This window comes from Mauremys mutica, chromosome 1 (assembly GCF_020497125.1).
Source record: "Mauremys mutica isolate MM-2020 ecotype Southern chromosome 1, ASM2049712v1, whole genome shotgun sequence".
NCBI classification, from domain to species: domain Eukaryota; kingdom Metazoa; phylum Chordata; order Testudines; family Geoemydidae; genus Mauremys; species Mauremys mutica.
The window spans coordinates 42,469,551-42,483,246 of NC_059072.1; the positions used below are offsets into that span (position 1 = coordinate 42,469,551).

Consider the following 13,696-nt stretch of genomic DNA (forward strand, 5'->3'; position numbering starts at 1 on the left):
CCTCAAAGTTGGGATGTGCTTCCCATAAACATCTGCAAAGCCATTGTTCATATCCTTCCTTTAAACTCTCCTTTGTTATTCCTGGGCATCACAAGGTTTAGGCAGCTGGTGTGCTGACCCCACTGCCTATCATGGTGGACAAGAAAATATTGTCTTGTTTCCTTGTGCTCCCCCTGCCATTGAATGCACCTGGTGTCTTGCTTATACTTAAATTGTAAGCTATTTGGGGCAAGGACTATCTTCTTTCTATGTTTGTACAGAACCTAAAACAGTGGGGGCTTAGTCCATGACTGGAGCTCCAAGATGCTGCTGCAATACAAATAAATAATTATAATTTTCTCTTGTCTGATTTTGAGTCAAGAGATGTGCTGAGCTTTAAAAAGTAACAGGCAGATAGTTGAAGATGGTGCACCGCACACTTCAAATCCTACACCTGTCAGCTGCAAAATGATAAAGAATTACATATGGATTCATAAGAGATTTTCCTCACAGAGTTTGAGCTGCGTTGATTCTGCTGGAGGAACTCATGTGCGCTTTACACCATCTGTTCACCGGGTTCTTTCAAAATTCCTGACTACACACAGAAATAGAATTTCTTTCCCTCCTCCACTACCCCCCAGAGCTCGATATTGATTTTAAGAGAGCTTTGCAGCAGTCTGCCACTGCAACAATGGAAAGGTAGTTGAATGAAGTGACAGCATTAGAGCTAGAAAGCAAACACCAAAAGCTTGTCAGTACTAGTATTTAGTGCAAAGCTTCAGTGTCAAGGATATGAGTGTAAGAATTCCTAAAGCTTCTGCAGCTGTCAGGCTTCAAATTTTAAAATGCAGATTTTGATTTTAAGACACAAGCACCCAGCTAAGAGATGTTATTCCACTGCATAATAAAATATATGCTTGCTATATTTAGAAGAGTTGATGATTGTGATGCATGGAGTGAACCGATTTATAAACCAGAGTCAAAATATACATTTTGATATTAAGACATAAGTACCCAACTAAAAGGTTATGTTATTCCTATGCATAATAAAATATGGCTGCGATGTTTTGAATAGCTGATGATGTGGAGTAAAATGATCTAATATTCTTTGAAAGATTGCATCATGGAGTGCGTCTAAAAACAGGCTCAGGCTGCATAAAAACTCAAATTATGTTTTGTTTTATGGGCCCACTCTGAAAGTTCTGTTTTGTTTATTATCTTCCTAAAGAGCACAAATCCCTTCTTCGTATCTAGGTCCTCAGTGTTCTGCAAGTACATTTTAGTACGTGTATTATTAAGTTAATAAGCTTTTACTTTGACCCCCGTCTGAACAAACCAGGCTCTGCGCTCAATTTCCTCCTGTTTTATGCTCTCTCAAAACCCACAGCATTATGAATAAAATTATTACCTTCCTGATATGCTTCTCTCGCATTTATACCATGAAGTGTAGCAGCATTGACCAATGAGGAAGCATTTCCAGTTCCATTTCTTCTAGGGTTATTTTCTTTCAGGAAAAATAATAGGAACAATATGGTTTATCCTAGCATCTATGCACTGTGCGCTTGCATGTATAATGCCCATGAATGCTAGTGTGGGTTACATATTCTGCACAGTGATATCACTATTACAAAAGGTATCTGATGGGGGCACAGATGGCTTAGGGGGTTGACAGATCTCTAGTTACAGAGATACTGGGGAAAAGGTTTCAGAGTGGTAGCCGTGTGAGTCTGTATTAGCAAAAACAACTAGGAGTCCTTACGGCACCATAGAGACTAATACATTTATTTGGGCATAAGCTTTCGTGGGCTAAAACCCCACTTCATCAGATGCATGGAGAGTTCTCAAAGTCTTGGACAGATGTGATGGGGGGGTTGTTTTGGGGTTTAAATAAAACAACAAGCCCATTTTATTTGAAACTATTCAGTTAAGATAAAGGATTTAGTAAATTATTTGTATTAGTATTTTCATATATGTTAAATAAGTCTGCTTTTTCACATGCATTTTAAATAATATTTCCAGAGAATCTGAAAAAATTTCCTGCCTTCCAGGGATAAACCCCATTCCACACAGCCTCTGTGAAGCAAGCCCACATTTTGGGGGTTCCCATACACATCAATTGTAATATCAGCTGCCTCTTTAAAAAAAAAATGAGGATTCCAAACTTTATTATGAGACACAATGTAAATGAATGGGGCAAAGAGAAAAGAAAAAATTAAAAGAAATGCTGCTTTTCAAAGAAAGAAAAGACAACACAAAAAAGAAAATGAAAAAAAAAAGTAATAGGATTCAAAAGACAGATTGGACATCTATAGGGATAACAAGATTATCCAGTTACAATAGACAGGATTTAGAAAAATAACCAAGGGTTTCAGAAGGATACAAAACCTCATATTTCAGGGCAAACACCAACATCTAACTAATAATGGGAACTAGGAAGAAGCTTTCCCTTGAGTATGATATCCCATAACTTCCTACTACAAGGGGTTTTGCATTGTCCTCTGAAGCATCTGATAGTAGCTACTTTTAGCGACAATACACTGGGCTAGATGGACCACTGCTGTGATCCCGTATGGCAATTTCTGTGTTACTAACTGGTATGGACATTGATTGAATGAATCACAGAAGGAATAAGAGAGGAGGAAATAAAGAAGATGTGGTGTCTAGGAACTAGGAAGTATCTTTTGAAGTAGTTTGTGAGCCCTCTAGTGGCTCTCAGTCTTATAGGCTTCAGAAGCCCTGCCAGAGCAGCAGTATGTATATGTAGCTAGGCTTTGCATGCTGTGTATGGTTTGTAATCATAGTTATTTGGACCCCACTGTGCACTTACGGTTCCTTCATATCATGCAAGTTGTGTAAAGACCAAAAGGCAGAACAATTGGCAATAAGAATGTGATCCTAATCCAGGAATCCAGTTAAACAGAGAGTGACGCCAGAGGCTTAGTGAAACAGAAATGCAGCCTGCAGCCATCGGGACTGTGAGTACCTGGCTCATCTAGAAAAAAATGTTCAAAAAGGGTTAGGAATGTCTAGTTGTTTGAGGAAAATTGACTTGTTTGATAGCCCAGTATAGGAGTGTAACAGTGTATAATCGCTAAGAGTATAACTGGTGAGGAAAAAGTATGAATTTTGTGGAGCATAAAGTGACCTAAATCCTATAACCTGCTGAGCCTAACAGGTTTCAGAGTAGCAGCCGTGTTAGTCTGTATCTGCAAAAACAACAGGAGTACTTGTGGCATCTTAGAGACTAACAAATTTATTTGAGCATAAGCTTTCGTGGGCATAGAATGGTACATATAGTAAGAAGATATATATACATACAGAGAACATGAAAAGGTGGAAGTTGCCCTACCAACTCTAAGAAGCTAATCTTAAAACACGCTATTATCAGCAGGAGAAAAAAAAACTTTTGTAGTGATAATCAAGATGGCCCATTTCAGACAGTTGACAAGAAGGTGTGAGGATACTTAAGATGGGTAAATAGATTCAATTTTTGTAATTACCCAGCCACTCCCAGTCTCTATTCAAGGCCAAGTTAATGGTATCTAGTTTGCAAATTAATTCCAGTTCAGCAGTTTCTTGTTGGAGTCTGTATTCAAAGCTTTTCAGTTGCAAAATTGCCACCTTTAAGTCTGTTACTGAGTGACCAGAGAGGTTGAAGTGTCCTCCTACTGGTTTTTGAATGTTATGATTCCTGATGTCAGATTTGTGTCCATTTATTCTTTTGTGTAGAGACTGTCCTATGCCATCATGTGCCAGCAATGCCTCTCTGCCATGTACATTCGCCAAAACGGACAGTCTCTACAATTTTTTTTCTACTGCTGATAATAGCTCATTTTAATTAATTAGCCTCTTAGAGTTGGTATGGCAACTTCCACCTTTTCATGTTCTCTGTATGTATATATCTCGTCTTACTATATGTTCCATTCTATGCAGCTGATGAAGTGGGCTGTAGCCCACAAAAGCTTATGCTCAAATAAATGTGTTAGTCTCTAAGGTGCCACAAGTACTCCTGTTCTCTTAGCCTAACAGTTACTATTAAACCCACAGACAAAACATTTGCTGAAATTGTGGAAATTCTACAAAGTGGCTTGCCCTCAAAGCCACTGGTGATCATCTAATCCAGTGGTATTCAACCTTTTTTCCATTTGTGGACCCCTAAAGAATTTCAAACGGAGGTGAGGACCCCTTTGGAAATCTTAGATTCTCTGCAGATGCCCAGGAGTCCATAGGTTGAAAACAACTGATCTATTCTGTTCTACATCAGTTCTTATGGATCCCTCATCACTGTAGCATTTGAGCACCTTCCAGCATCGCATTAAGCAAGTTGACTGACACCTGTTACATATGGGTCATTCTCTCTCTCATTCTCTCCCCAGAAGGAGAATTGTATGTGGAGTGGAGTGTTTTCTTTTGGTAGAGTTTTGGCTTTTCACTTTTCATGGTTATTTTTTTAAATGTGCACACTGCTATGTGTTTATCTTAGAGGACACAAGGTCAAAGTGGGCCTTGCACTTGCAGGTGCAAGGTTTGTGATGGTCCTTACTTCCAGTGGGAATTTATTCCACAGTCTTGGATCAGCCCCCTTGAATGCTTAGTCTCCTACACTGGCAAGAGTTATCCTTAGAGTAGAAAGTTCCATTGTGCCTGAGAAGCTGAGCTGTCAACTACTATTCTCATTATGAAGCTTTAAGCGGTCTTTTAGACATGAGGGTCTCAGTCCATTGAGCTCCTTGAAGATAAGGTCCAAGACTTTGTACTTGACTTGATGTTCTATGGGAAACCAGTGTAGAGAGTGAAGGACAGGTTTGACATGCTCATGATAGCCCATGAATGTTGCTTGAAGAGATATGCTACAGCATTCTGTACTAATTGGAGTTTTCCATCTGGCCGCCATTAACCCCTTCAGGGTGAGTGTAGGGGTGAACACCCCATCACTGTAGCCCATAGAATAATAAAGGGGAAAACAGCCAGACTTACTCATTGTTTTTTTTTTTAATGTGGTTCCAGTTAGAGCTTCTGTGAGAGAAGTTTCTGGGTGCATTTTCTGATCATTGCAAAATGATGAATTTCAGACCAAAGGATCAGTGGAAAATCACTCACTTGCATCTAGTTTCATCCCATTTGAGGAAGCTTAGGTATCTCATTCAGAATGACTTTGCCTTGTTTTGTTTATATATTTTAATTTTCCCTTTTATTTCTCTAGTACATATTGCCTTGTGTTGTGATCCTCTCACATCTTCAAAGTGAAGCAGTGTCAGGGTCAGATAGAACTTGGATGTAAAGGAAGGGGTTCTCACGCCTTGAGTCCTGGAATCCATTCAACAACCTTACAAGTGATTGTGCATTATCCATACTAGTATAACACACCTTGGAAGGGCGATACGTGTAAAAATTCTAGAGCACTTACTAAATTTACACAAGGATCAATCCACCCACTACCATTTAATTGTGCACAGCAACATGATAAAGCAATTTGGGACAAGAGGGTAAGATTACATTATCTTATTGAAATTGCAAGTGGGGAGGGGCTTTGGAAAACAAGAAGTAGATTCTGAAACTGGAATTTCGCCAAAACACCAATCCTAATATGTAATAATAAAACTAACAACAATCCTAATCCTTTGCAAAAATATCATGAAGGATATATAATAATTACAAGCATACCCAGACTAATTGTACACCCAATCCAGACAATACTGTATCACACAGCACAATGCCCACTCCCATGAGGGCATTGGTTCAGGACTGATTAAGAGAAAGTGCCACTGAATCATTATCAAAACACTTTTTGGAGGACACTGGATTTCCTTTGAGGTCTCCTATAAAAACAGTGGCCCAGTCTATCCCTACTTAAACGTGTGAGATCTGACAGGACCACAGTCCCAGGAGAACTTAATTCTCACCATTGCAAAGTCCATACTCTTTTCTTTCAGACGGAACTCTCTCTTGGCTTGTGCATGTTAGCTGCATTCCCAAAGGGTTAGAAGATCAATGAGAAGCTCATTTGTGTGTTCAAATATCACCTGGTTCTTCTTAGACCATTCTGTCTCTATTTGAATACAAAGCACAGCTAGAGTTAATTATTGCTTCCCATCAGTGATTCATCTATAAGCTTCTCCTGGAAGAAGGTCATTTTAAAGAAAAATTGTGTTTATGTTTTTTTTAAATCATAGTAGCATGGTGCACATCAGTCTGTTGTTTCGTCTATGAAGGCACAGTGAGCAGCTGGCTTTCTGTAGTTTACCTATGACATTTCATCTTTTGAAAATGCATCAATAAGACCTATTTCTGAGAGCATTTCCACATGGTGTGCCCCTGTGCACTGAAATCAACATTTAAAAGGCACTACTTCATTACTTTCCCTTATTTCCTGTACTGACTGAAGGAGGAGGGCAAAGGGCAGAGAGCCTGATCACATTCAGCAGTGGGTAGACCCCATCCTGCTGCATTGAGCTAGTTAGAGAACATTGCTGAAGCATGTTTATTATTTCTCATTTTATAACCTATTTCAGACTATAAAACCCACACCACAATAATGCTCAGAGCCTGACAAAATCCACAAAGCAATAAAAATAAGTTTTTCAGTTCAGGGGAGAGACTTTTGGCAAGGTAATTGAAGGCAGATTTTGGCCCCATTGTTGTATCTCTAGTATTGGCTGTGATTTAACTCCAAATTTAAGGGCCAAATATTGTCCTCAGTCAGTCCATATGCCGATGTATTGCAAGATCAATGGAATTGGAGGGGTGTAAGTGACTGCAGAATTTTTTCCCAAGCAGATCTAGTCAGGAAATTTAGTTCCCCCTGAAAATTTTTGGAGAAAAACAACAACTTTTGGTTTTCACCAGCATTTTTGTGTTTCAGTTGGGGTCGGGGGGGGGGGGGGAATGAAAACTCACCAAAATGTTGGTTTTAGGTTTTTTCCATTTTTTGACATAAACTCCAAAAAATGTATATGCAAAATGAATTTTCCATTGCAAAAATTTCCATTTTATGTTAAAGCCATTTTTCATCAAAACAAACAAAGAATGGCAAAAAAAAAATCTCTAACCAGCTTTATTCCCACAACTCTAGGCTTAGGCATGAACCTGGTGCACTGATGGCAGCAATTCCAGCTGCTGCATCATAGTGTAGGGATCTATGTGTTCTATCCCATTATTCCTACCCAGGTGCAGAGATGAAGAGACTGTTGCTAGCTAGCTCAATCCTAATACAGATCAAGAGCCTGCTGCAACTCTTTCTATGCCAGTGGCACCAACCTCACATAACTGAGCCTTTGCTGCCTCTTTTTGTATTATTAATGTACACAACCCTACATTGGAGCTGAAGGGGAGACCTGAGCATAACCCTTGTCCAGTGAGATGACTGCATGACCCTATGGCCTTGGGTGTTGTTTCTGCAACAGCAAAGAGAGAATCAAGGCAGCATTAAAACCTGAGGAGGAGATTTTGAGGCTGTCCCTTCTCTGATCTCCTACACAAACACATAGCCAGATACAGTGGGCCAGATTCTGATCTCATTTACGCCAGTATAAACACAGAGTGATGCCTTTATCTTCACTTTAAGCATTAAGTCCCTGTGTCTAGAGGGCTTCTTGCTACAAATCTTTTACCAGAAAAGGAGGGAAAATGTACTTAAAAAGCTTGGCTACTGTTGGTTTTCATTTTTTCCCCCAGACTAAGCAACTGTTACCTTTTCAGTCTCGTGGAAGGAGAATGCATTTCCAAAACACAGGCATAAATAGAGACACATTGGGAAGATTATAAGTGAGTCAGAATAGTTTATAAAATAATCCAAACCTATCCAAACTGGATTTGTGATCTTGGGTTCAATTTGACAACACCTGTCCTCGAGTCTGTTTGGCCACCAGCAGGACACAATCCCTATTTTAAAAAACTTATTTTCAGAAATAAACATCAACTCCCGGATTAATATTGCCTTCTTCCCTCTCTTGCCACACTGCACTGATGTTGCATGTTGCCTTGGCTGCACTTCTCACCACCCACGCACCAAGAGATTAAATTCATTGGCTAGGTTCTCCCCATTAATCTATATGAGCTATCACATAGATCTAACTACCCGTTCTGCATTATTTTTCACTGTAGCTTTGGCTTGCTAGCTCAACAGTAAATCTTTAGTCCATTTCTCTACACCTCCCCTACTTGCTTGCAGTGGCAGCAGCAACCTTCGGCCTCTCAGCCCAGAAACCACTCTCAAAATGACAAACGCTTCAAGCTCAAGTAGCCCTGCGGACACTGACATGGTATATTGAAGCAAGGTTTGGCTCAGTCTGGATACCTGTCAGATATGCACACTCCCAGCTTGTTCACCCGTAAGGAAAAAAATAGATTGCATAGTTCCAGCAAAGGGCCTTCCTTATTGATCTGTGTACATCCCTAGTAGTGATTAAACATGAAACATCTTGAATTCCTACAGTGATGTCTGTTGACTCTTTTTACAATTATATTGTCCAAGAAAACAGATATACAGTATATACTCGATCATAAGCCAGTTTGTTTATAAGCTGCCCCCCCCCCAAGATAGATAAGTAAAAATGGAAAATGTTTATGACCCATTCATAAGTTGACCCTATAATTCAGGAGTCAGCAAACTTTGGCTCCCGGGCCGTCAGGATAAGCCGCTGGTGGGCTGAGATGGTTTGTTTACTTCAAGCATCAGCAGGCACGGAGGTAAACCTAAGTAAACCAAGTGTCCCAGCGCACCAGCTGCTTATCTTGATGGGCCGGGACAGCAACTGGTGGGGAAATGTTTTGGGGGGAGAGAAGCTGTGCAACCCCTGTGACCACTCCCGACATGACCCCACCCTTAGCCCGGGACCCCCACACTCTCCCCATCCCTTCTTGCCTTATCTGGGGAGAGCCGGGGAATATGTCTCTGGCCTGGCTGGAGCTGCTCCGGCAGGTTGGGCAGCGCAGCCGCAGCCTGCTCCAGCGGGCCAGACCGGGCGGTGTGGCTGCAGCATGATCCAGCGGGCTGGGCCGGGCGGCACAGCCGCAGCGTGCTCCAGTACCCGGGCAGCGTGGCCACAGGCTGCTCTGGGGGCAGGGCCAAGCGGCACAGCTGCAGCCTGCCAGCCCCGGAGCTGCAGCTGCTTCGGAGGCTGGGGGGAGAGCAGCGTGGCCAGAAGTGGAGAGACTCTGGTCCCGCCTCTTCCCTTCTGTCTCTGCTGGCTGTGCTGCCTCTCCTTGCGCCCTCTGTTGGGGGCAGGGGCTGTGTCCCACCTCTCCCTCTCTATACACGTTCAAGCTGACCCCCTTCTCTGATGCTTCCCTTTTTTACTAAAAAATTCGGCTTATGAACGAGTATATACAGTACTTCACTGTTAATTCAAATAACAGGAATTCCAGATCAATAGAGATTTTGATAAATTCTGTACTAAATTATAAATGAGAAAAATTAGAAAGGTAAAGTGAGGATACAAGTACAGATAGCTGTTAGGGACTGTAGGTGAGTAGCCACCTCACAGCGCCCCCGGTGACTTCAGGGCAGCTCTGCACACAGCCCCTCACTTCAGTTTCCCTTCCTGGATCCTCAAATAAACTCCACATGGTGTTTTTTCCCCACTTCAATCACAAGAGCCCTCCTGAGGGTCTGACTTATTAACTTAAAGTTCAAAACTAAATGCAAAAGTCTTCCCTCCAGCAAGGTACAGCCCAAACACCCCTGGTTTGGTCAGAGTCGTTCCTACCTGAGCAAACTACTTCCCCTGGTCTCAGGATCTCCTCTGAAGACTCACTGCATCCTCCTGAGCTACCCCCTACTGCAGCCACCTCCTGCTCTTCGTAGAAAATTGCCTGATTCCTCTTAGGTGAGGCATATTCTGCTGTCAGGGCAACCCAAAGACAAGCCACCCTGTCACTAATGTCATGGTCAGAAACATAAAGGAATTCCATTGTAATGCTGAAGGGTACAATTAAAGTTGATCTTAATGCAGTACTGAAAATAACTTTTTAATAAATATTCAAACCTGTTAAAGAAATGCTTATTTCCAGAACAAGCCAGAGATGGGCCAAGCCCAGAATCCTGTAGCCAAAGCTCCCCCAATTCCTGCCATGCTGGATCTGGGTCTTTGAAGCTACTCTAAATTGAAGTCTCTCTGTGCTAAAGCAAAACCCAGGCAGAAAACTTTTGCAAAATTAAAACCACTCTCAGATGTGCCTCTGTCTAAATCAAACCTCAATTTAATATCTCAGTTCAATTTTCCAGTTTAAAATAAATAGCCTGCATCGGTGACACACATCTCCACAGTTGCAGAAAGCACAAGTGAAAGGTCGGTCCCTGTAGTCATAGCTACCCATGAAAATGATAATTTCTGGTTATCAAGCATCCAAGCAGCATATCATACCAGGTTGCAATGACCAAGAAAGTACAGCAGCATTGTAACTGGAGAAATGATTAACAGTTACAGTGGTGGTCCCCAAACTGGGGGGTATGCCTCCCTTCAGGGAAATGGAGGAATGCTCTGGGGGGTGCACAGCAGGACCCAGGCCAGCCCCATGGAGGGCGGGGAAGGAGCACCACACTTCCAGCCCCGTTCAGCCCCCGAGACCAGCTTCGCCTCCAGCCTCACTCCTCTCCCAACCCCGTTCAGTCCCCAGCCCTGCTCTGCCTCCAGGCCTGGTGATAAATAAGTGATAAATAAGTAAACAGCAAAAGGAATAGGGGCTTTTTGCAATAAGATAACCATGGAGCTGACTACATTAATGTATTGGAAATTAATGTATTCAAATAAGGGTACTAGCTGTTGGAAGTTTAATTGTGGTTAGCTGGCATACACACATAGGCCCAGGCACAGGTGCCAACTTTTCAAACTGCTGGGGGTGCCTGACCCCCAGCTCTACCCCAGGTCTTGTCCCCACTCTACCCCTTCCCCCAAGGCCCCACATCCACCCCGCCTCTTCCCACCCCCGATCCACCCCCTCCCACCCAGTTCCACCACCTCCCGGAGCGTGCCGCATCCCTGCTCCTTCCCCCTCCGTCTCAGCCTTCCTGCATGCCCAGAAACAGTTGTTTGCAGCAGGAGGTGCCAGGAGGTGCTGATCCGTGGGGTCTGCTGGTGGGCAGGAGGTGTGAGGAGAGCTGGTAGGGAGGCTGCCAGTGGGTGCTCTGCATGGAGTCAGTGCCTATAGGCCCGGATTGAAACCTTATCAAATATGGTCCCAGACATGTGTTGTGAAAGATGGTGTAAATTGGGTTGTCATGTCCCAGTTATGAGATACTCCACTGGCCAGGGGTCAGCAACGTGTCCCTACATGGACACAAGTGTCGGTGGCAAACATTTTGAGGTCCGTGGTAATTTTTCAATAAATGTTGAATGACTGAATGACATAACCCCTCCAATGTCCACCACTAAGTGCGGTAATTTTGTCAAGTGTCCGTCACGCAACACGGTGGTGCCAACCCCTGCCGCTGGCATTATTCATCTATCTTTGTTTTCTATAATGTTCAGGAGTTTCTGAGTATAACAACCCAGAGAGTTGTTCACTTAGTTACATCAATTTATTGTAGCTGTAAATTGCCTAGGCATGGGCAGCCTACCTAGTGGGTGGAGCAGGAACTTGCCTGGCAGTTGTGGTGGCAGTTCGGAGTAATGCCAAGTGTAGATACAGGAGTCCGGTACCAAGCTTACTGGGCCCAGCTGAACTTGCTGGGTTGCCTAGCAACCAGGCTGGGAACCAGCTGTGCTCCTGACAGTGTCATTGCATTTATTTGCATGTTTATTTGGATTTAAAATTAAGGCTTTAAGTCTCTCTGTGTGTCTCATCAATCCCATCTTAAATAATAATTTTATGTAGCTGTCTGGGTAAAGAACCTGTATTGGTGACATGCGATTTTGCACCCTAATTAATCAAAGTCTACATTGTGGTAACTTGACCCACCATGAGAATAAGAAAAAATGTGTCCAAAATGGCTCTGTCCCCAAGTAGCCCATAGCCGGCCCAGCAAAATGTGAATCTGTATAATATGTACAGCTGAGGTGGGGGTAGTGAGGAGGGAAGCAGGAACATATCCCCAGTCCCACTCCTAAAAATAAGATCAGTTTGGCTCCGCCAGCTCTGTCATTTAACTGTATTTTCATACACTGCATATTTCACAAATACCTAGGACTTTCAGGCCTGGATATGTTCTAGCAGAAGACATTCTCTTTTCAAAAATATTTTAATCATCTTTGGGCAAATATATTCACAAGCACAGGGACTTTCAAGCAGCATAACATAACAGGATATGTGCTGCAGAAAAAACATCACACTGTGTGCCCATTCCTTCTCCCATGGAAGTCAATGGGAAAACCCCATTCAATGGGAGCAGGATTGGATGTAAACTGAAAGTACTCAGATGCAAAAGGCAATGTTTGTTTGTTTTTAACCACCTATAATCAGGTCAAGTGGAAAAGGGGTTAAGAAAAGAGGAGACTTCTGGTAAAACGTGTTAGGGCTCAGTACAAAGTGATCAGACCATATAATCTTCAGTGCTATATTAGTGCTTTCCCCCAAACATATTCTGTGGTTTCTACTAATAAAATACCCAGGTATAAAGTTATTTCTAGTTTATTAAAACCTGGAGTTTGATCTTACAACCTTAAGTCCAGCAAAACCCTGTTAAAGTCAATGAGAATTTTGCCCAAATCCGGACAGCAAGATATTACCCCAATGTGGTTATTAATGATTATGTTGTGCAATACATTTGCCTGGTTTATGTCTTCTACTGCAATCTTGTGCAAATACACATGGGCCACCACCCACAAACCAAAATCTGGTGGACGACAACCAGAGCATATCACTGCAGTCTCTCTCAACCAAGTCACATACCAACTCAACCTAGCAAAGAGTAAAATGAAACTTCGCTCAGTCCTCAGAGACAGAAAATTCCACAATGAAAAGTTCAATACTGAGGACCTGACGATAGCCAGGGAAACTCTGAAATGTACAAAAGCATCTGGATGCAATGGTATATCTTCAGTACAAGAGCACAGAAGTGGCTACTTGACTTCAATTCTTGCATGGAGACAATGCAGATATCCAGGTCGTGGAAACAGGCTAAAGTGATTGCACTAATTAAAACCCATAATGGTCCTAACTCTGCAAAGAGTTACCAACAAATATCCTTACTCTGCTCAACCTACAAGCTATATGAACAAATGAGAAAGGGTAGAATGTCTTAAAGAGCGGAAGGGTAGCTCACTGATGACCAAGCTGGTTTCCTCCCAAGATGTTCATGCTGTGGTCAAGTGCAAATGAACTCAGTACATCGAAGATGCTTTTGAAAGCTACAAAATTACGGGGTGTGGTTTATTGATCTATCAGCTGTTTATGACACTGTAAACTATCATGAATTTCCATTGACACTGGTAACAACTTTGAAAAATGGCAAGATGGTCCAGATAATCTCCTCTCTGTTCAAGAGTCAATCATCAGTTGTCAAGATGGATGGTCAGAAAAGTCAATTACATGTTAAATGTAATGGGTTGCCCCATGGTTCAGTGCTATCACACTTGCTATTTAAGGTCTATACAGATGACCAGTCAGAATTCCCTTACGTGCGAAGATTCATTTATGCAGATGATCTTTGCATTGCCACCCAATCAGAAAGATTTGAGGACATTGAACACACTCTAACTGGTTCCCTGAGTGTACCTGAAGAATACTATTGCACACGGTTCCTGAATGCCAGCCCTAGTAAGACACAAGCATGTACTTT

The 13,696-nt window shown here is 42.3% G+C and overlaps 1 long non-coding RNA gene across 2 annotated transcripts in view; it reads right to left on the reverse strand.

The window, feature by feature from the left end:
- The window catches only part of LOC123352555, a 53,872-nt gene extending 42,229 nt beyond the window's left edge, over positions 1-11,643 (reverse strand). The window contains exon 1 of one of the 2 annotated variants that reach the window (XR_006574211.1): positions 11,537-11,643. This is a non-coding gene — a long non-coding RNA (uncharacterized LOC123352555). The remainder of the gene's footprint in view (positions 1-11,536) is intronic. The other variant, XR_006574214.1, reaches the window with a different exon arrangement.
- Positions 11,644-13,696: the final 2,053 nt, after the last annotated feature.